Source organism: Furipterus horrens, unplaced genomic scaffold (assembly GCF_987537825.1).
Source record: "Furipterus horrens unplaced genomic scaffold, mFurHor1.1.pri manual_scaffold_6, whole genome shotgun sequence".
Classification (NCBI taxonomy): Eukaryota; Metazoa; Chordata; class Mammalia; order Chiroptera; family Furipteridae; genus Furipterus; species Furipterus horrens.
In genome coordinates this window covers 125789840-125811639 of record NW_028327176.1, presented here as the reverse complement: position 1 = coordinate 125811639, position 21800 = coordinate 125789840, and the positions used below count along the sequence as shown (strand labels likewise).

Below are 21800 nucleotides of genomic sequence, written 5' to 3'. Positions count from 1 at the left end.
GTATAACTCCTAAGCTAATCTTTTAAAGAGAAGAAAAGTTTCTATCTACTTTCCCCTTTCCCCCTCCCCACTCCTGAAATGTTTATGTGACATTGGAAACAGAGCAGCCATCTGGGACCAGGATCTGAAAGTCACATGTTAAACACAACTGAGCAACCAGACAGAAGAGCCCTGGCACTCTGACAACTGTGGAGCCACCACACCAGCCCTGGACTAAGAGCCTGGACATTTATGTGAGAGAAATAAATTGCCATCTTATTTACAGTCTTAGTATTGGGGTAAGCCTAACTATTATATCTAACTTTTTGTAATGATCTAATTCACAAATACATGTGTATTTATAATATTACTCCATAAGTAAAATGTAAGAGCTTTAATGCACAGATTTTATAAACATGGCCTTAGACTACTCAAAAATTATCTTTACTTACACTTGTCTATTTTCCATTTAGTTAAGATTACTAGTGAGCTATTACATAGTGAACACAACTCTCAATTATTTTTACAAAGAATTGTCAGCCTCGTATTTATAATATAATATGCATCTATATTTATTACTCTATGAACCTTCACAATATGAACCCTTTTTAAAAACTCTAAATGTAATAGTCCATTCTGTTTTAACTGTTCCCGAATGTATGCTGGAAATTCCAGAAGAAAGAATGTAAGAAAAAAGTCAATTAAATGATTATTTATGGATACCAGGAGTGTTTCTATTGTCACCACTTTGAAATCATCAGGATGTTCTGATCTTTGAAATTAATGCACCTTTTATTGTCCCACCGACTGTCAATAGAGACATGTCCTCCACAAGGTACTTCAGATAACTGAACCAAAATACTCCATTTTTTTTAAATTCAATACATCATTCCAAACAAGTGGAAGTCTGGCATTTACTTCACCAATGTGAAGCAGGTCTGGAAGATTCACAGACAGCTAGAGAAAAGTGGGCTGCATGGAGGCAGCAACTGAACCATCAGTGTCAGAACATTCAGACGTCCCTTCCATCCCCTCTACAAAAAATAAAAAAAAGAGCAGAAGCCAGAATATGGTCAGCTGCAAGATACTGATTCAAACCAGCAGAAGGCAAGTAAAAGAAAACCATGGGTTAAAGCATGCTGAATTCTAGATCAGAAACAATAATAAAATAATATAAGTGGAGATAAGCAACCTCAGTTATTGTTTCATTAAGTAGTAGTTCTCAAAATTTAGTATGAGTCAGAATTACCCAGAAGGATACTAAGACAAACAGCTGGGCCTTGACCCCAGGATCTAACTGAGTAGGTCTTGAAGGAACACTTACAATTTGCTTTTCTAACAAGCTCTCAGGTATCTTATGGTGCTGGCCTTGGGATCAATTTTTATAACCAACTAAAGAATATTCATATAAAGACTTTGGTGGCTAACTTTTTTTCCCTTTCTTCTGCAGAGAAGCTCTCTAGCTGTAAAAATTAGTGCCTTTGTGGTCTTTTAGCCACTGGGGGTCAAGAAAACATTCAGAATTAGTGGCCTTGAAATAGTACATAATCAATCATGGGGAAACGTCTAAAAAACTTCTGAACCACGATCCTCATCAGAGACTTTCATAATCTCCCCTAGGGCTAAGCCTACAAATTTCTCAAGCTCATTCACTTAGCTAGAATCCTATAACATTAAATCTTTCCCTTGCAGAATAAACTCAAGATGCATGAAAGACTTAAATGTAACCCATGACACCATAAAAGTCCTAGAGGAAAACATATGCAGAAAATTTCAGATATCCCATACAGCAATATTTTTGCTGATATATCTCCTAAGGCAAGGAAAATAAAGGAAAGAATAAACAAATGGGACTACATCAAACTAAAGAGCTTTTCTGCTCAGCAAAAGGAAACATCAGCAAGATGAAAAGGTAACCAACCATATGGGGAAACATATTTGCCAATGATACCTCAGACAACAGTTTGATCTCCAAAACATATAAATAACTTATATAACTCAACACCAAGAAGACAAACAGCCCAATTAAAAAATGGGCAAAGGACCTGAACAAACACTTCTCCAAAGAGGATATACAGAGGGTCCATAGGCATATGCAAGAATGCTCAACATCACTAGCCATCAGAGAGATGCAAATAAAAACCACAATGAGATACCACCTCACACCAATCAGTATGGCCATTATCAGCAAATCAACAAACAATAAGTGCTGGCGAGGATGCGGAGAAAAGGGAACCCTCATGCACTGCGGGAGGAAATGCAAACTGGTGCAGTCACTATGGAAAACAGTATGGAATTTCCTCAAAAAACTAAAAATGGAACTGCCTTTTGATCCAGCAATTCCATTGCGAGGATTATACCTGAAGAATCCTGCAATACCAATTCAAAAGAACCCATGCGCCCCTATGTCCACAGCAATGTTATTTACAATAGCCAAGTGCTGGAAACAGCCTAAATGCCCATCTGTAGATGAATGGATCAAAAAACTGTGGTACATTTAGACAACGGAATACTATGTATCAGAAAGAAAGAAGGAACTTCTACCATTTGCGACAACATGGATGAACTAGAGAGAACTATGCTTAGCAAAATAAGCCAGGCAACAAAAGACAAATACCATATGATATCACCTAATACAGGAAATTAATGAACACAAACAAACAAGCAAAATTGAACCAGAGGCATGTGAACAAGAAGCAGACTGACAGTGACCAAGGATGAGGGGAGAGGGGGAGAACAGAGGTAAGAAAGGGAAGGGTCTAGTCAAGGAACTAATATGAATGACCCATGGACATGGACAATGTAATGGGAACTGACTGTGGGAAAAGGGGTGGGCGGGGTGGAGGGGAGCAATGGGGGGGGAAAGTGTGACAACTGTAATAGAAAAGCAATAAATAATTTTTTTTAAATCTTTCCCTTGCCAATCCTGATTTCAAAATTTCAGTAAATACTACTTTTCTAAATGTTTCTTATGCCATCCCCATTTATTAAATACTGGGGGGAAAATCTACATTAATTGATTAGCTACAACAGCTGACTGGTCTTACAAATATAATACCTATAAGAGTGTCCAAATCACTAGAAATCAAATAGCTCATCAGTATACGAGTTCTGTCTAGGAAGTATCCAGCCATGTACTATGAAAAATAGAGACATTTATTGAAGAAGATACAAGAAACATTGTACATGGGACAATGATGCTTCAGTCCCCTTCAAAGTAGGCACCTTGAGACCTCACACAATTCTCCTAATCACTATCAGCTGCCCCATCATATTTTCCTGAATCTCATCAATGGTCTGAAATCACTTCCTTTTCAAAGGTGACTTGAATTTTGGGAAAAGCCAGAAGTCACAGAGCACCAAATCTGGGTTGTAGGAGGGCTGAGTCACCTGGGTGATTTGCTGTATCACCAAAAAACTCTGCACAAGATGTGATGCATGAGCAGGCATGTTGTCGTGATGAAGCTGCCAATCACCTGCTGCCCATAGCTGCAGCCTTCTGAATCATCCAAATAGTTTCCATGGATGAATGTTCAAGCTTAATGAAAATTCTGATGCTGATTCATTTTTCTACTGGCTCAGAAAGTTTGAATGTGACAGCCAAACAGTACGCATGCTCACTCAATGGGTATCTACTGCCCCCACTGACTAGTACAGTGAAGTCATCATTGTTCACACATGTTTATTCCAGTCCACTCTCCTTGGCTTCCAGGTTATATCAATGTCACACAAACCATTCTCTTTATATTAACAATGGCTGGACTTTTTCTGGACAGACCTCATTTACCATCAGTGTTTTCCTATTTACCTCAAGATTTTAAATTCTTACATTAATTATTTATCTCATAATAGGATATAGATTACAGTAGAGTTCCTAAAAAATAGAGCTATTCAATTTAAAATACATTTAAGAGGAAAGAGAATTCTGATAAATTTCTAATGGAAGTGTAAAATGGCACAATCACTTTGAAAACCTCTCTTCAGCAAGTTCTTTAAAGCTAAAAATCTACATCATTTTTGTGACACACCAATTCCATTCCTGGATGCTTTTACCCAACAGTAACAAAAACATGTTCACAAAAACAATGTACAAGAATGTCCCTAGCAACCTTGTACAAAATAGACAAAAACTGACACATTCTGAGCTATTCACACAATAAAATGCTACTGTGCAATGAAACTGGAAGAAATTCCTGATATAAGCACCAATATGAATGAATCTCAAAAGCATCAGATTGAGCAAAAGAAGCCAAACAAAAGAACATATGTGAGGGGGACACAAACCAGAATTTATTTATAAAAAATTGTGTATTTATTCTTTTATGTTTAAACTTCAGTCACCTTTAAAGTACTCTCTATTTGATGTAATACGTACACCTATTGAGACTTCTTCCCACTGCTCAAAACAGTTTTGAACCCATCAATTTTAACACCTTTTAGTGCTTCTGCTGTTTTTAATTTCACCTCCTCCATATCAGCAAAACGTTTTCCTTTGAGGACTTTTTTCATCCAGGGAAACAAACAAAAAAAGTCGCTCAGGGCGATAATTCTGAGTTGTTTTGGGTCCCCCCTCATACAGTACTATGTGATTCCATTTATATGAAGCTCAAAATGTGCAACTAACCTATGGTAATAGCAATCAGAAAGTGGCTAAGTTAAGGATAGGGAGCATGAATTAGCAGTAAAGGTGAATGGATTCATCATTCCTGGAGTGATGAAAATATTCTATGTCTTGTTTTGCACAGTGATTACATGGATATAGGACTGAAAAAAACCCATCAAGCTGAATACAAAGTATCTATGCATTTTATTGTAGGTAAATCACATTAAAAAAAAATAAATAGGTCTTCGGGCCAAGATGGAGACCTAGACAGACACGCTACATTTCCCTCCACAACTAAGGAATACAACTATCTCAAAACTAGAGACAACGAGAAGTTCCAGAAAATCAAGCTGCATGAAGTCCAACAAACAAAGATATAAAGAAGAAATACTCATCCAGACAGGAAGGAGGGGCAGAGCTGGGGCAGACGATGTGGTGTGCTGGTGGCAGTGGCGGCGGTGGCAGCAGGCCAGCAGAAAGCACAGTCAGACATTTTAAAAAGTTGGGAGGAACACCTGGGAAGCGCTCCTAGCACGAGACCACACCACACAGTTCACAGTCCCAGCACTAGGGAAAATAAAGCCTCATTGCTTCTGACTGTGAAAACCAGTGGGGGTTGGGCAGAGGCAGAAACTGCTAGTCTCTCAGCAGAGTCCGCTTGTGTAAAGGGCCCCCACGGTCCTAGAATGTCCACAGACCCACCCACTCTGGGAACAATGGCCAGGGCAACAGCTAGAGAGGCACCAGTCCATACACAGTGGGAGAAATGCCTGGAAAGGGGGCTAGTGCTGAGCAAGCAGCATTGTTCCCTCTCAAACTCCTCTCCCACATACAGCACCACAACGTGGTGAAACAGGTCGCCCTCTACTGACAAATACCTAAGGCTCCACCCCTTACAACATAATAGGAGCGACAGCTCTTCCTAAGATAAAGACACAAACAAACACAGGAGCCTGTCAAATGAGGAGACAGAGAAGTATAGCCCAACAAAGGAAATGGATCAAGGTTCCAGTGTGAGAACTAAGCAACAAGGAAACAGCCAACCTAACAGATGAGGAGATAGCCAACCTAACAGGAAGAGTTCAAAACACTGGTGATAAAGATTCTCACAGGCTTAACAGATACGATTAAGTATGGCAACCGCATAAGGGAAGAAGTGAAGGCTATGCTAAATGAAATGAAGGAAAATCCACACAAAAGCAATGATGAAGGGAAGGAAATTGGGGTTCAATGCAATGATTTGGAACATAAGGAAGAATAAAACAGTCAACTAGTACAGAATGAGGAAACAAGAACTGAAAAAATGAGGAGAGGCTTAGGAACCTCTGGGACAACTTTAAACGTGCCAACATCTGAATCATAGGGGTGCCAGAAGGAGAGGAAGAAGAGCAAGATATTGAAAACTTTTGTAAGAAAATAATGAAGGGATTGTTGGAAGATGGCCGCGGAGTAGGGATAGTGTTCTCAGCTTGCTCCTGTTAAGGAGACAATCCAGGAGGAACAAATGCGGAGAGGAGTGAGTGACTGACACCTTCACAAAAGAACTCAAGACAAGGTGGGCAGAGTGACTCTCAATCAACTAACCAGAGAAAAAGATCCACCAAAAAGTAGCTGAAATACAACCAGACAGATTAAAGAAATATCATCAAGGACAACACAGACGGAAATCCAGGAGGGTGGAGGAGTAAGTGGAAGCTACACTAACCCCCTCCCAGGACCAGCCAGTGCTGACTCAGCCCCAGTACAGCAGACAGACCATTCCCCTCCAAGTGGCGTCATACTAAGGGGAAATAAAAGCCCTGCCTACAGGAATTAAGTTGCCACACCCACGGTCCTTAAGACTGACGGCCAACCACAGATTGAGTATAGTAACAACTAAAGAAGAGAGACAAAAGCAGTAGATCACTGGAAGTCTCCAATAGGCTGCCTAGGGCCAGTCTGGTACATGATCTGACGCTACCAGAGGCAGATCCAGGAAGAACTGATCATTCTAAGAAGCACCAACAAACAAAAGGAATCACAAAAATGGGGAGACAGAGAAACAACCCCCCATCAAAAGGAAAGGTAGAATCCCCAGAAAGAGTGCTAAATGAAATAGAGGGGAGCAAAATATCAGATACGGAATTTAAAACATGGATTATGGAGAAGCTAAATGAGATCAGCGGAAACTACAAAGAACTCCAGAAAAACTACAGTGAACTCCAGAAGAACTATAAGGAACTTAATGAGAATTATACCAGCATCAAAAAGGACATGGAAGCTATCAATAAGAGCCAGGAGGAAATGAAGAATACGATCTCTGAATTGAAGAACACAGTAGAAGGAATTAAAAGCAGGCTAGAGGAAGCAGAAGATCGGATCAGCGAGCTGGAGGACAACGTACACAAAAACTCCCAGACAATGCAACAAAATGAAAAAAGACTGAATAAGACTGAAGAGGTTCTAAGACAGATGCAGGACAACATGAAACGTAACAATATCCGTATCATTGGAATTCCAGAAGGAGAAGAAGAAGAGCAAGGGATAGAAAACCTCTTTGAAAAACTAATGACAGAAAACTTCCCTCACATGAGGAGAGAAAGAGTCACACAAATCCAGGAGGCACAGAGGGTCCCAATGAAGATGAACCTCAACAGGCCCACCTCAAGACACATCATAATTAAAATGGCAACATCCAAAGACAAAGAGAGAATCCTAAAAGCAGCAAGAGAGAAACAACTAATAACATACAAGGGAGCTCCAATAAGGCTATCCTCAGATTTCTCAGCAGAAACACTACAAGCCAGAAGGGAATGGCAAAAAATATTCCAAGCAATGAAAAACAAAGGCCTACAACCAAGAATACTCTACCCAGCAAGGCTCTCATTCAAAATGGAAGGCGAAATAAGGAGTTTCTCAGACAAAGGAAGACTAAAAGAATACATCTCCACCAAACCAGCAATGCAAGAGATGCTAAAGGGTCTGCTCTAAGAAGATAAAGAAACAGAGAGAGACAGAGAAGAACACGAGTACAAAGGGGAAAAATGACAATGAATAAGTACTTATCAGTAATGACCTTAAACGTAAAAGGATTAAACGCTCCAATTAAAAGACATAGGGTAGCTGAATGGATTAGAAAGAATGACCCACATATATGCTGTCTACAAGAGACACACCTTAGAACAAAAGATCTACACAGACTGAAAGTAAAGGGATGGAAAAAAGTATTTCAAGCAAATGGACATGAAAAAAAAGCCGGGGTAGCAATACTTATATCAGACAAAACAGATTTCACAGCAAAGTCCATAAAAAGAGACAAAGAAGGGCATTTCATAATACTTAAGGGAAAAATCGATCAAGAAGATATAACCCTTATAAATATATATGCATCCAACTTAGGAGCACCCAAATATATAAGGAAAATTTTGAAAGACTCCAAGAAAGATATAGACAGCAACACACTCATCATAGGGGACTTTAACACCCCATTGTCAACAATGGACAGATCTTCAAAGCAAAGAAACACCAAAGATATTGAGGCACTGAATAACACTTTAGATCAAATGGACTTAGTCGATATATATAGAAGTTTTCACCCCAAAGAAGCAAAATATACATATTTCTCAAGTGCACATGGAACATTTTCAAAGATAGACCACATGGTAGGACACAAAACAAGCCTCAATAAATTCAAGAAAATTGAAATTATATCAAGCATCTTCTCAGATCACAATGGCTTAAAATTGGAAATCAACCTCAAGGAGAAAACTCAAAAACATTCAAACTCATGGAGAATGAATAACATGCTATTAAATAATGAATGGGTTAACAATGACATCAAGGAAGAAATCAAAAAGTTCCTGGAAACCAATGATAATGAACACACAACAACCCAAAACCTATGGGATACAGCGAAAGCAGTCTTAAGAGGAAAGTTCATAGCAATACAAGCCTACCTTAAAAAGCTGGAAGAATCTCTAATAAAAAATTTAACCCTACAGCTACAAGAACTAGAGGAAGAACAACAAGTAAAACCCAGATCAAGTAGAAGGAGGGAAATCATCAAGATCAGAGCAGAATTAAATGACATAGAATCTAAAGTAACAATTCAAAAGATCAACAAAAGTAGGAGCTGGTTCTTTGAAAAGATAAACAAAATTGACAAGCCTTTAGCCAGGCTCATCAAGAAAAAAAGAGAGAGGACCCAAATAAATAAAATCAGAAACGAAAGAGGAGAAATCACAACTGATACAACAGAAATACAAAGAATTATAAGAAATTATTACGAACAACTGTATGGCAAGAAATTTGACAACCTAGAGGAAATGGACAGATTCCTGGAAAACTATAGTCTTCCCAAACTGAATCAAGAAGAAGCAGAAAGTCTGAATAGACCAATAACAGCTAGTGAAATTGAAGCAGTAATCAAAAAACTCCCAGCACACAAAAGCCCAGGACCGGATGGCTTCACAAGTGAATTCTACAAAACATTTAGGAAAGAACTAACTCCTATCCTCCTCAGACTATTCCAAAAGATACAAGAAGAGGGAAGACTCCCAAACTCGTTCTATGAAGCCAGTATAACCCTAATTCCAAAACCAGGTCAAGACACAACAAAGAAAGAAAACTATAGACCAATATCGCTGATGAACATAGATGCTAAAATCCTCAACAAAATATTGGCAAACCGGATCCAGCAACACATTAGAAAGGTCATACACCATGATCAAGTAGGATTCATCCCAGGGATGCAAGGATGGTTTAATATTCGCAAATCAATAAATGTGATACACCACATAAACAAAATGAAAGACAAAAACCACATGATCATATGCATAGATGCGGAAAAAGCATTTGATAAAGTACAACACCCATTTATGATAAAAACTCTCAGCAAAATGGGAATAGAGGGAGCATACCTCAACATAATAAAGGCCATATATGAGAAACCTGAAGCCAACATCATACTCAATGGGCAAAAGCTAAAAGCATTCCCCCTGAGATCAGGAACAAGACAAGGATGTCCACTCTCTCCACTCCTATTCAACATAGTCTTGGAAGTTCTAGCCACAGCAATCAGACAAGAAAGAGAAATAAAAGGCATCCAAATTGGAAAAGAGGAAGTAAAACTGTCATTATTTGCAGATGACATGATAGTGTACATAGAAAATCCTTTAGACTCCACAAAAAAACTACTCAATATAATAAGTGAATTCGGCAAAATAGCAGGATACAAAGTCAATATTAAGAAATCAAAGGCATTTTTATACACCAACAATAAAAACTCAGAGATAGAAACTGAAAGAAAAATTCCATTTACCATAGCAACAAGAAAAATAAAATACCTAGGAATAAACTTAACCAAAGAGGTAAACGACCTGTACACAGAAAACTACATAACACTGAAGAAAGAAATTAAAGAAGATACAAATAAATGGAAGCATATACCATGCTCATGGATGGGAAGAATCAACATCATTAAAATGTCCATACTACCCAAAGCAATTTATAGATTCAATGCAATCCCTATTAAAATACCAGCAACATATTTCACAGACCTAGAACAAATACTTCAAAAATTTATATGGAACCAAAAAAGAGCCCGAATAGCCAAAGCAATTTTGAGGCAGAACACAGTAGGAGGAATCACAATACCTGATATCAAACTATACTACAAGGCCATGGTAATCAAAACAGTCTGGTACTGGCATAAAAACAGACATATAGATCAATGGAACAGAATAGAGAGCCCAGAAATAAGCCCAGGTTCATATGGTCAACTAATATTTGACAAAGGGGGAAAGAACATCAAATGGAGTGAAAAGAGCCTCTTCAACAAATGGTGTTGGGAGAACTGGACAGGGACATGCAAAAAAATGAAACTAGACCACCAGCTCACACCATACACCAGAATAAACTCAAAATGGATCAAAGACTTAAATGTAAGCCGTGATACCATAAAAGTCCTAGAGGAAAAAATAGGCAGGAAAATTTCAAATATCCCACGTAGCAACATTTTCACTGATATATCTCCTAAGGCAAGGGAAATAAAGGAAAGAATAAACAAATGGGACTACATCAAACTAAAAAGTTTCTGCTCAGCTAAAGAAAACATCAGCAAGATGAAAAGGAAACCAACCATATGGGAAAATATATTCGCCAATGACATCTCAGACAAGGGATTGATCTCCAAAATATATAAAGAACTCATACGACTCAACACCAAGAAGACAGACAACCCAATTAAAAAATGGGCAAAGGACCTGAACAAACACTTCTCCAAAGAAGACATACAGAGGGCCCATAGACATATGAAAGTATGCTCAACATCACTAGCCATCAGAGAGATGCAAATTAAAACCACAATGAGATACCACCTCACACCAGTCAGAATGGCCATCATCAACAAATCAACAAACAACTTGTGCTGGAGAGGATGCGAAGAAACGGGAACCCTGGTGCATTGCTGGTGGGAATGCAGACTGGTGCAGCCACTGTGGAAAACAGTTTGGAATTTCCTCAAAAAACTAAAAATGGAACTGCCTTTTGAACCAGCAATTCCATTGCTAGGATTATATCCAAAAAATCCCGAAACACCAATTGAAAAGAACCTATGCACTCCAATGTTCATAGCAGCACTATTTACAATAGCCAAGTGCTGGAAACAACCTAAGTGCTCATCTGTAGATGAGTGGATCAAAAAACTGTGGTACATTTACACAATGGAATTCTATGTAGCAGAAAGAAAGAAGGAACTTCTACCATTTGCAACAACATGGATGGAACTAGAGAAAATTATGCTTAGTGAAATAAGCCAGGCAACAAAAGAAAAATACCTTATGCTGTCACCTATTACAGGAAACTAATGAACAACACAAACAAATGAGCAAAATTGAACCAGAGGTATGTAAACAAGAAGTAGACTAACAGTAACAAGGGGGGAGGGGGGAGGAAAAGAAGGGTGTAAGGGGAAGGGTCAAGTAGAAAAATATATATATATATATGAATGACCCACAGACAGGGGCAACTGAGTGGAGACTAAATGTGGGGGAAGGGAGGGACAGGGTGCAGGGAAGCAAGAGTGCTAAAAAAGTGAGACAACTGTAATGGAAAAACAAACAAAAAAATTTTTTTAGTGGGGGAAAAATGAAAATATGAAGAATGGAAATGCCAGTTCAGTGAATATTAGGACAAAGATTTTCCTTCACGTTGTATATTTTTCTCCCTATTTGATCCCTCCAGAGTTTGGCATTCTAAACAAGTAAGTAATGACATAGGTTTCTTTGCAAAGAACTAATAAGACCAGTTGTCAATAGAGGTTCCTTTTTCTTTTTTCTTTTTTTTTGACCAAGTCTTTGACTGGAATGTCAAGCCTAAAGGAAACATACTTGGGCACAGATTGTTACCAAAAAGCCCTGAGGAACTGGGAATGACTTTCAAAGATAATAAAAGCCCGTGAGATAAAAGGCCTGGTACCATGGTTGGTTGTGCGGTCCACAGCAATCTTTCCAGGGAAGGAACGAAGGTTGTTTTACTGAAAGATGGCTAGAAGGGACCTTAAGGCGCAATGAAAAACCAGAAAGACTTGGAAAAAACAGGTGTGTACAGGCAAGGATGAATGCCAGATATGTGGCTCAGCTTCTGTGCCCTGAAGAACAGACTGAGGGTCACCCCAAATATTCCTTGGGTAAGTTCCAGCAAAGCAGAACTAAAGATCATAAGTGATCATTTGCTGCTCCTGTTATGTTTATGCAAACGAACAGGATAAATTAAAAATGGACTTAATGTAGTCCCTTTAAAGACAAGGAGGGTAACCTTAGGGAGAAAAATTATTATTCAAGGAAAATCACAATGATCAGTAGTAGAGTATAAAATAGGGCAACTAACCGTCTTAAAAGTTTCTTCTCATTTAAAATATGGTTTCACTTGAAAATTAAACCATGTCTGTGATATCATCAAAGATATTCAAGTTGCAGGCAAATAGAATTTCAAGTGCCTTGCAACTGGATGTCTTCCCAATAAGACAGTCTTACAGATTTAGAGACTTGTTTGTGGGTTATGTTACATAAATTAACACGTGTTTTCTGTTTTCAAAGGACATAAGCCTATGATCTCATTACTTGAGTGATTGTCTGTATGCATAAGCCTCACTTAATCCTGTCTGCAGCGCTGCCTCCTGAGACTCAACGGTTTGACTGAACTAAATGGCTGGGTTGGGGAAGAATGGGGTGGTCTGTGGGCCTCACTTTAAAACGGGTTTCTCTTTTCTATCCTAATGGCTTGGACAGAAAAGGTCCAGAGGTCTGAGGGGGAAAACCTAAACTATTTACCTCTGCCCAAACTAAGTATAATGGGCAAAAGGGTTTTGGACAGGTGAGATGTGCCTAGCACACCTTCTTACAAAGAAGCCCTTTTTTTTTTTTTTTTTTTTTTTTCCTAATATGGAACATTGAAAAATTAATCCCTGCCTTTTGTCATCTAGTAGTTATGGATTGAATGATGTCTTTTAACCCTTTTCGCCAAATCTGTTGCCCCCAGAACACAACAAGGACACCAGCCTGTTAAACCAAGCACGCCGTTGACCAGAGACAGCCAACTGACCTGGAGTCTGCACAATCCTTCCCCATGTGGGAAGGCCACCCTCCCCTCCACACCCCCACTCTTATTAGGGTTTTCTGGACCCAAGGGTAGGTAGGACGACGACCATGTCCAGCTTGAAGCAGCTAGAGGAGCACGAGACCTTCGCCCATTGTCCTTTACAAGATTACAAAGGGTCCTAATATTTCGAGGGGGGGGATAGTTAATTTTTACGAACCAGGGGTATGGACTTGGGGGGGATTGCTGGGGGAGGGGGGTACTGGGTGGAGGGGAGCAAGGGGGAGAAAATTGGAACTGTTGTAACAATATAATCAATAAAAAACATTAAAAAAAAAAAGAAAATAATGAAGGAAAACTTCCCAAATTTGGTGAAGGAAATACACATACAAGTCCAAGAAGCACAGAGAGTCCCAAACAAGGGACTACACCAAGATACATCATAATTAAAATGCCAAAGGTTCAAGATAAAAAGAGAATCTTAAAAGCAGCAAGGGAAAGCAGAGAGTTACCTACAAAGGGGTATCTATAAGACTGTCAGCTGATTTCTCAAAACTAACTTTGCAGGCAAGAAGGGACTGGCAAGAAGTATTCAAGGTGATGAAAAGCAAGGACTTACAGCCAAGATTACTCTATCCAGCAAAGCTATCATTTGGAATGGAAGGGTAGATAAAGTGCTTCCCAGACAAGGTAAAGCTAAAGAAGTTCATCATCACCAAGCTATTATTATATGAAATGTCAAGGGGACTTACTTAAGAAAAAGATCAAAATTATCAACATTAAAATGACAACAAACTCACCACTATCAACAACTGAATCTAAAAAATAAAAACAAAATCCAACCAAGCAAACCAGAATAGGAACAGAATCATAGGTATGGGGATCATTTGGAGGGTTATTAGCTGGCAGGGGGAAGGGGGAGAAATGGGGAAATGGTGCAGGGACTAAGAAGCATAATAGTTTGGTACAAAATAGACAGGGTTAAGTTAAGAATAATATAGGAAAGGGTGAAGCCAAAGAACTTATATGCAGGACCCATGGACATGAACTAAGGGGGGGTGGGATTGCTGGAGGGAAGTGGGGTACTGGGCAGAAGGGAGAAAAGGGAAGAAAAAATTGGAACTACTGTAACAACATAAGCAATAAAATATACTTAAAAGAGGTTTTGGCACATGCAGGCTCAGGCAGGCCGGAGCCTGCAGTAGGCCTAACGAATGACTAGGAATTGTGTTCTAGAACTGGATCACCACTGGGCCCAATGTAAAGCCTTACAGTCTGATTTTATTTATTGGGGATCCAAAATGGCTGCAGAGGAGCTGGAAGCTCTGTCCACTTACTCCACGCTCCTGACCCGGTCTTGCAGCTAAACCACAAAGCAAACAACTCGAATATCTAGCCTGCGTGTGAGTGAGAGCAGGTGTAAGTACTGTGTGGATGAGTCTGGGGGTGTGTTTTCGAGCGTACAAGTGCCTGCCCACCTGGGAGGGCTAGAGGGAGGCGGCAGCCGCTGCCACCCAGCCTGGCACATCTGGCTGTGCAGATTTGGAACAGAATTCAATTTGAGGAAATTACAACATCCTCCTGGGGAAGAACCGCCGGAAATGCCAAGAGGCATCCATGTGAGAGAGAGGTGTCAACAGGTGGCCTCCGGTACATGCCCCAACTGGGGATTCCAACCCACAGTTAGAAGCCCTCTCAAGGCAGAGGCGGTCATGGTAGGGGTTAAGCCCCTTAGTCAGCCAGATGGGGGAAGGTTACCATCAATAAATGGGCCAATAAAAATCAGAACCCCAAAACAACAGGACAGTCCACATAACCCACACAAGGGACATTACAAGAATATCCAGAAGTCCACACCATGGGGGCTCTCTGCTCTGTGGGGAGACAAAACTGCTGGAAACAAACTTACCATCTCTTTTTTCCCCCGTTAAGTGGGCAAAGCGTAGGCTTTGTGTTTGCAGCTACACACCCTGGGCCCAAGCAAGGGGAGGGTAGCAGAGACAGGAGTCATGCGAGGAAAGTCTGGCATGGGAGGCACTGGGGCAAGTCTTGGGGGAGCGGCTGTGGGATTTTGGGGGCGGGAAACACCAGGGCTCCACAGCAACCATCTTTCTTGAGAAGAGCAAGCCCCTTCCAGGGGAAATCAGTTACCTAACCCTGTGGGATACCGCTTCCCTCACCCTCTGAAAATCCCCTTGCCACAACTTCTGAAATCCTGTTCGCTCCACTCAGCAACTTCTCTTGTTCTTTTTTCAGTTTTGCTCTGTCTCGGTGTTCTATTCTGCTGCTTTTTTTTTTCTTTTCTCCCATCCTGCTTTTGGAAGCCTACTATGGGCCCACCCCGCTGAGTACAGGGAAATAATCCCAGACAGAATTGACCAGTGGTTTGGGGGAGGGGGAACACACCTACCATCTTCCCTGAAATCTTAAAGGCACCTGCCACAGGAGATCCAGGAATAACAGCCCTGTTTTTTCCAGAAGACCCCCAGAAAAAGTTGGGTGTGTGACTAGTCTAAGATTGATAGCAGATCAGCATGCAGAGATAGGCAGAGGTGGATCCAGTGGTGACTTGGGACATTTGCTGACACATCCCTGGACCCAGTGCTGATAAAGCCAGCTTTGTAGAACAGCTTGGCCCCACCTGGCAGTAGCCAAGCCAGGAGAAATCAGCCAAAACTGTGGATGGCCTATAGCTTCGAAAATGTGGCCAAGGGGCAGATGTAGACAGAAACTGACATTGGCTTACACCAGATTCAGACATCAGAGCAGTACTCAAAGGGAGAAATCAGAAGACAAGATCTAAACAGTGCTGAGACAAACCCACATGTTCTTTTTTCATCATCTTAGCTATTTTCTTTTTCATAGTCTTTTTATTTAACTTTTTATCTATTTTTTAATTTTTTTTTAATTTTGGTGCTCCATTTTTCTTCCATATCTCCTATTTTACTCTTACCTTTGATTACTCCACTGTTTCCCTTGTCTATCCTTTTATTATACTTGTTACCTTTTCTGTGTTTCTTTTCCCTTCTTTTCCTCTTTCAAATCATTACGAGTTGTAGTTGTCTTCCCCTTTCTCCTCTCATAATCACTTTAATTTCCTTTGGTCTTTTCATATTCTTTTTCCTTTTCCCCTTTCTCTACTATTACATTGCACCTTCCACTGTTATTTTTCTTTGCTCTGTTGCGGTTGATATAGCTGTGGTGGTGGTGGGGGGGGGGCGTTGTTTGTTTTGGTGTTGTTTTGCTTTTTTCTGCAAGCACCTACACAACAGCATACAACAGACAGTGGGGGTTGAGCCTCTTAGCCAGCCAGACGGAGGGGAGTTCCCACTAAAGAACAGGCCAATAATAGTCAGGACCCAAGTAGTACAACAGGAGAGTCCACATAAGCCACATAGAAGATATTCCTAGAGCATTCAGATCAAGAGATCAAGGAGTCTGCACCACTGGGTCCCACAGGACTCCTACCATACAAGGCCACTCAACAAGACAGAGTTGAAACAAATCAATCTGATACATAGGAACAAACTCAGAGACAACTAAAATGGGGAGACAAAGAAACAAGTCCCCAAATGAAAAAAAAGAAAGAAAGTCTAGAAAAAGAGCTAAGTAAAATCAAGGCAGGCACTTTATCAAACAGAGTTCAAACTAATGGTTGTAACGACGCTCAAGAAACTAAGTGACAACTACAAGGAACTTAGTGGGACCTATGTCAGCATGAAAAGGGCATAGAAACCTTGAATAGGAACAAGCTGGAAGTAAAGAACACACTAGAAGAATTAAGAGCAAGCTAGACAAAGCACAGAATCAAATCAGCAAGTTAGGAGACAAGGTACAAAAAAAAACACCCAGTCAGAGCAACAAAATGAAAAAAAGACTCAAAAAGAACTAGGATAGTTTAAGTGAGCTTTGGGACAACATGAAATATAACAATAATCGCATCATAGGGATACCAGAAGCAGAAGGAAAGGAGCAAGGGCCAGAAAACCTGTTTAAAAAAAATAATGGCAGAAAACTTCCCTGACTTGGCAAGAAAAAAAAGTCATGTAAGCCCAGGAAGCACAGAGACACCCAATCCAGGTCAACCCAAAGAGGCCCACTCTAACACACATTGCAATCAAAAAGGCAAAATTTAAAGACAAAGAGAGAATCTTAAAGGCAGGAAGGAAGAAACAGCTAGTAATATACAAGGGAGCTCTGATAAGGCTATCAACTGATTTTTCAACAGAAACATTACAAGCCAGTAGTGATTGGCACCAAATATTCCAAGTAATGAAAAGCAAGGAACTGCAACCAAGACTACTCTCTCCAGCAAGGCTCTTATTTAAAATGCAAGGCAAAATAAAGAGTTTCCTAAACAAAGAAAGGCTAAAAGAGTACATCTCCGCCAAGCCAGCACTGCAAGAGATGCTAAAAGGACTGCTTTAAGAAGAAAAAGAGAGAGGAACAAAGGTACAAAGGGAAAAATGGCAATAAATAAGCAGCTATCAATAATAACTTTAAATGTAACTGGATTAAACACTCCAATCAAAAGATACAAGGTTGTGGAATGGATAAAAAAACATGACCAACATATATGCTGACTATAAGAGATCCACCTCAGAACAAAAGATATGCACAGGCTGAAAGTGAAGTGATGGAAAATAATATTCCATGCAAATGGACATGAAAAAAATTCTGGGGTATCAATGCTTGCATCAGACCAAATAGGATTCAGAATAAAGGCCATAAGAAGAGACAAAGAAGATGACTACATAAAAGTTACAGGAGTAGTACAACAAGAGGCTGTAACTGTTGTAAACATATATGCACCCAATATAGGAGCACCTAAATATATAAAGAAAATCTTGCAAGACTTCAAGAAAGAGATCAACAGCAATACAGTCACTGTAGGGTATTTTAACACCCACTGTCAACAATGAATAGATCTTCTAATCAAAAAAACCAACAAAAATATTGCAGAATTGAACAACACTCTAGATGAAATGGACTTAATTGATATTACACCCAAAAGAAGCAAAATACACATTCTACTCAAACACACATGAATCATTCTCAAAGATAGGAAACAAAACAAGCCTTAAGAAATTCAAGAAAATTGAATTATACCTAGAATCTTCTCAGATCACAATGGCTTGAAACTAGAAACCAAGCTCAAGTAAAAATCTCAAAAACATTCAAATACAGGGAGGCTAAATAACATGTTACTAAATAATGAATGGATTAACAATGAAATCAAGGAAGAAATAAAAAACTATCTGGAAACAAATGAAAATAAACACAACAACCCAAAACCTGGGTAAAGATAAAGCAAAGGCAATCCTAAGAGGAAAGTTTATAGCAACATAAGCCTACCTAAAAAAGATAGAAAAACATCAAATAAACAACATAACCCTACATCTACAAAAATTAGAGGAACAACAATAAACAAAGCTCAGAGAGAGTAGAAGAAAATAATAAAGATCAAAGCACAATTAAATGACACAGAGACTAAAACAACAATTCATAAGATCAATGAATCCAGGAGCTGGTTCTTTGAAAAGATAAACAGAATCGACAACCAATTAACAAGACTCATCAAGAGAAAAGAGAGATGACCCAAATAATAAAATCAGAAATGGAAGAGGAGAAGTAACAACTGATACCGCAGAAATACAAAGGATTGTAAGAAATTACTATGAAAGACTATATGCCAAAAAATTGGATGACCTGGACGAAATAGATAAATTTATAGAAACATACAATCCTCCAAAACAGAATCAGAAAGCAGAAAACCTGAATAGATTGATAACAACTAGTGAAATTGAAACAGAAATCAAAATACTACCAACACACAAAAACCCTGGACCAGGTGGCTTCACAGGAGAATTTTACCAACATTCAAAGAAGAATTAACACCTCTCCTTCTCAAACTATCCAAAAAAATTCAAGAAGGAAGACTCCCAAACTCTTTTTACAAGGCCAGTATTATCCTAATTCCAAAGCCAGGCAAAGACACAGCAAAGAAAGAAAACTACAGGTCAATATCTCTGATGAACACAGATGCTAAAATCCTCAACAAAATACTAGCAAACCAGATCCAACAATACATTAAAAAGATCACACACCATAATCAGGTGGGATTTATTCCAGGGATGCAAGGATGATACAATATTGGCAAATCAATAAATGTGATAACAAACAAAATGAAAGACAAAATCAATCACATAATTACCATTACCCCTTTATGATAAAAACACTCAGCAAAGTGGGAATAGAGGGACCATACCTCAACATAATAAAGGCCATATATGAGAAACCTAATACCATTATCATACTCAATGGGCAAAAACTAAAAGCGTTTCCCTTAAGATCAGGAACAAGACAAGGGTATCCACTTTCACCACTCTTATTCAACATAGTACTGGAGTTCCTACCACAGAGGTCAGATAAGAAGAAGAAATAAAAGGCATCCAAATTGGAAAGGAGGAAGTAAAATGGTAATTATTTTGGATGACATGATGGTATATACAGAAAACCCTATAGGCTCCACAAAAAACTACTCAACCTAATAAGTGAATTTGGCAAAGTAGCGAGATACAAAGTCAATATTCAGAAATCAATCCATTCTTGTACACCAAAATTATCAGAATGTGAAACTAGGGAAAAAAATCCCATTTACGATAGCAACAAAAAAATAAAGTACCTAGGAATAAATTTAACCAAGGAGGTAAAAGACCAATATTGGGAAAACTTAAACCACTGAAGAAATTGAGGAAAATACAAACAAATGGAAGCATATACTCTGTTCATGGACTGAAAGAATTAACATCATTAAAATGTCCATATACCCCAAAACAATCTACAGATTCAAAGCAATCAATGGTATATTTCAAAGACCTAAACAAATACTTCCAAAATGTATTTGGAACCAAAACCAACCCCGAATAGCCACAGCAATCATGTGAGAAAAGAACAAAGTAGGAGGGATAACAATATCTGATATCAAACTATACTACAAGGCCACTGTAACCCAAACAGTCTGGTACTAGCATAAGAATAGACACGCAGATCAATGAAACAGAATAGAGCCCAGAAATAAACCCATGTCTCTATGGTAATTAATATTTGACAGAGGGGATATAAGCATAGAATGGAGCAAAAATATAGCCTCTTCAATAAATTGCTTTGAGAGAATTGAAGAGGTACATGCAAAAAAATGAAACTAGAATACCAACTTATACCATACACCAGAATAAACTAAAAATTGGTACAAGACTTAAACATAAGTCGTGATACCATAAAAGCCCCAAAGGAAAATATAAGCAGTAAAATTTCGGATATCCCACATAGCAATATTTTTGCCAAAATATCTCCTAGGGCAAGTGAAATAAAAGAAAAAAATAAACAAATGGGACTACATCAAATTAAAAAGCTCTGCATGGCTAAAGAAATTATCATCAAAATGAAAAGGGAACCGACTGTATGGGAGAACATATTTGCCAATGATACATCAGACAGAGGTTTAATCTGCAAAATATATAAAGAACTCATGACTCAACACCAGGAAGACAAACAATTCAATTTAAAAATGGGCAAAGGACCTAAATAGACACTTCTCCAAAAAGGATATAAAGATGGCCCTCAGACATATGAAAAGATGCTCAATATCACTAGCCATCAGAGAGATGCAAATTAAAACCACAGTGAGATACCACCTTACACCTGTCAAAATGGCCATCATCAGTAAATCAACAAACAACTGCTGGCAAGGATGTGGAGAAAAGGGAACCCTAGTGCACTCTTGGTGGGAATGCAGACTGGTGCAGCCACAGTGGAAAACAGTATAAAATTTCCTCAAAAAATTAAAAATGGAACTGCCTTTTTACCCAGTGATTCCACTGTGGGGAATATACCCTAAGAATCCCGAAACAACAATCCAAAAGAACTTATGAACCGCTATGTTCATAGCAGTGCTATTTATAATAGCCAAGTGCTACTGTCCTTCAGTAGATAAATGGATTAAAAAACTGGTATATTTACACAATGGAATACTATGAAGCATAAAGAAGGGATTCCTACCCTTTGCAACAGCATGGATGGAACTGGAGACTATTATGCTAAGTGAAATAAGCCAGTCAGTGAAAGACAGATATCACATGATCTCGCTTATAAGAGGAATCTAATGAACAAAATAAACTAATGAGCAAAACAGAACAGACATAGAAACAGGGAACAAACCAACAGCTTCCGGAAGAAAGGGGATAGGGGCAAATGGTGGAAAGAAGGGGAAGGGACTAGTCAAAGAACATGTATGAATGACCCGTGGATATGGACAATGGCGTGGGAATTGACTGTGGGAGCAGTGGGGGTAGCGGGGAGGATAAGGGCAAAGGGGAAAAAACTGGGACAACTGTAATAGAATAAACAAACATTTTTCAAAAATGTTTTTAAGCTTAACTATTCAAGGAAAAGAATGATTTGCCAAAACAATGCTTTCTGAATTCAAAATATACTTTAAACAGAACAAATCGTTTGATCTTAAAATTTTGATTACAGGTGATATATAAACAGTCACAGATGAGTGTTTACAGAATCATGATGTTAAGCCAAAGGAGGAGCACGACTGAACACCACAGTTTTCCTTACACATTCATCCCCATGC

At 39.0% G+C, this 21800-nt stretch overlaps 1 protein-coding gene across 1 annotated transcript in view; it reads right to left on the bottom strand.

Annotated features, from left to right (window-relative positions):
* The window catches only part of BCKDHB (branched chain keto acid dehydrogenase E1 subunit beta), a 199265-nt gene that overhangs the window by 129237 nt on the left and 48228 nt on the right, over window positions 1–21800 (bottom strand). The gene's annotated exons all lie outside the window — the stretch shown is intronic.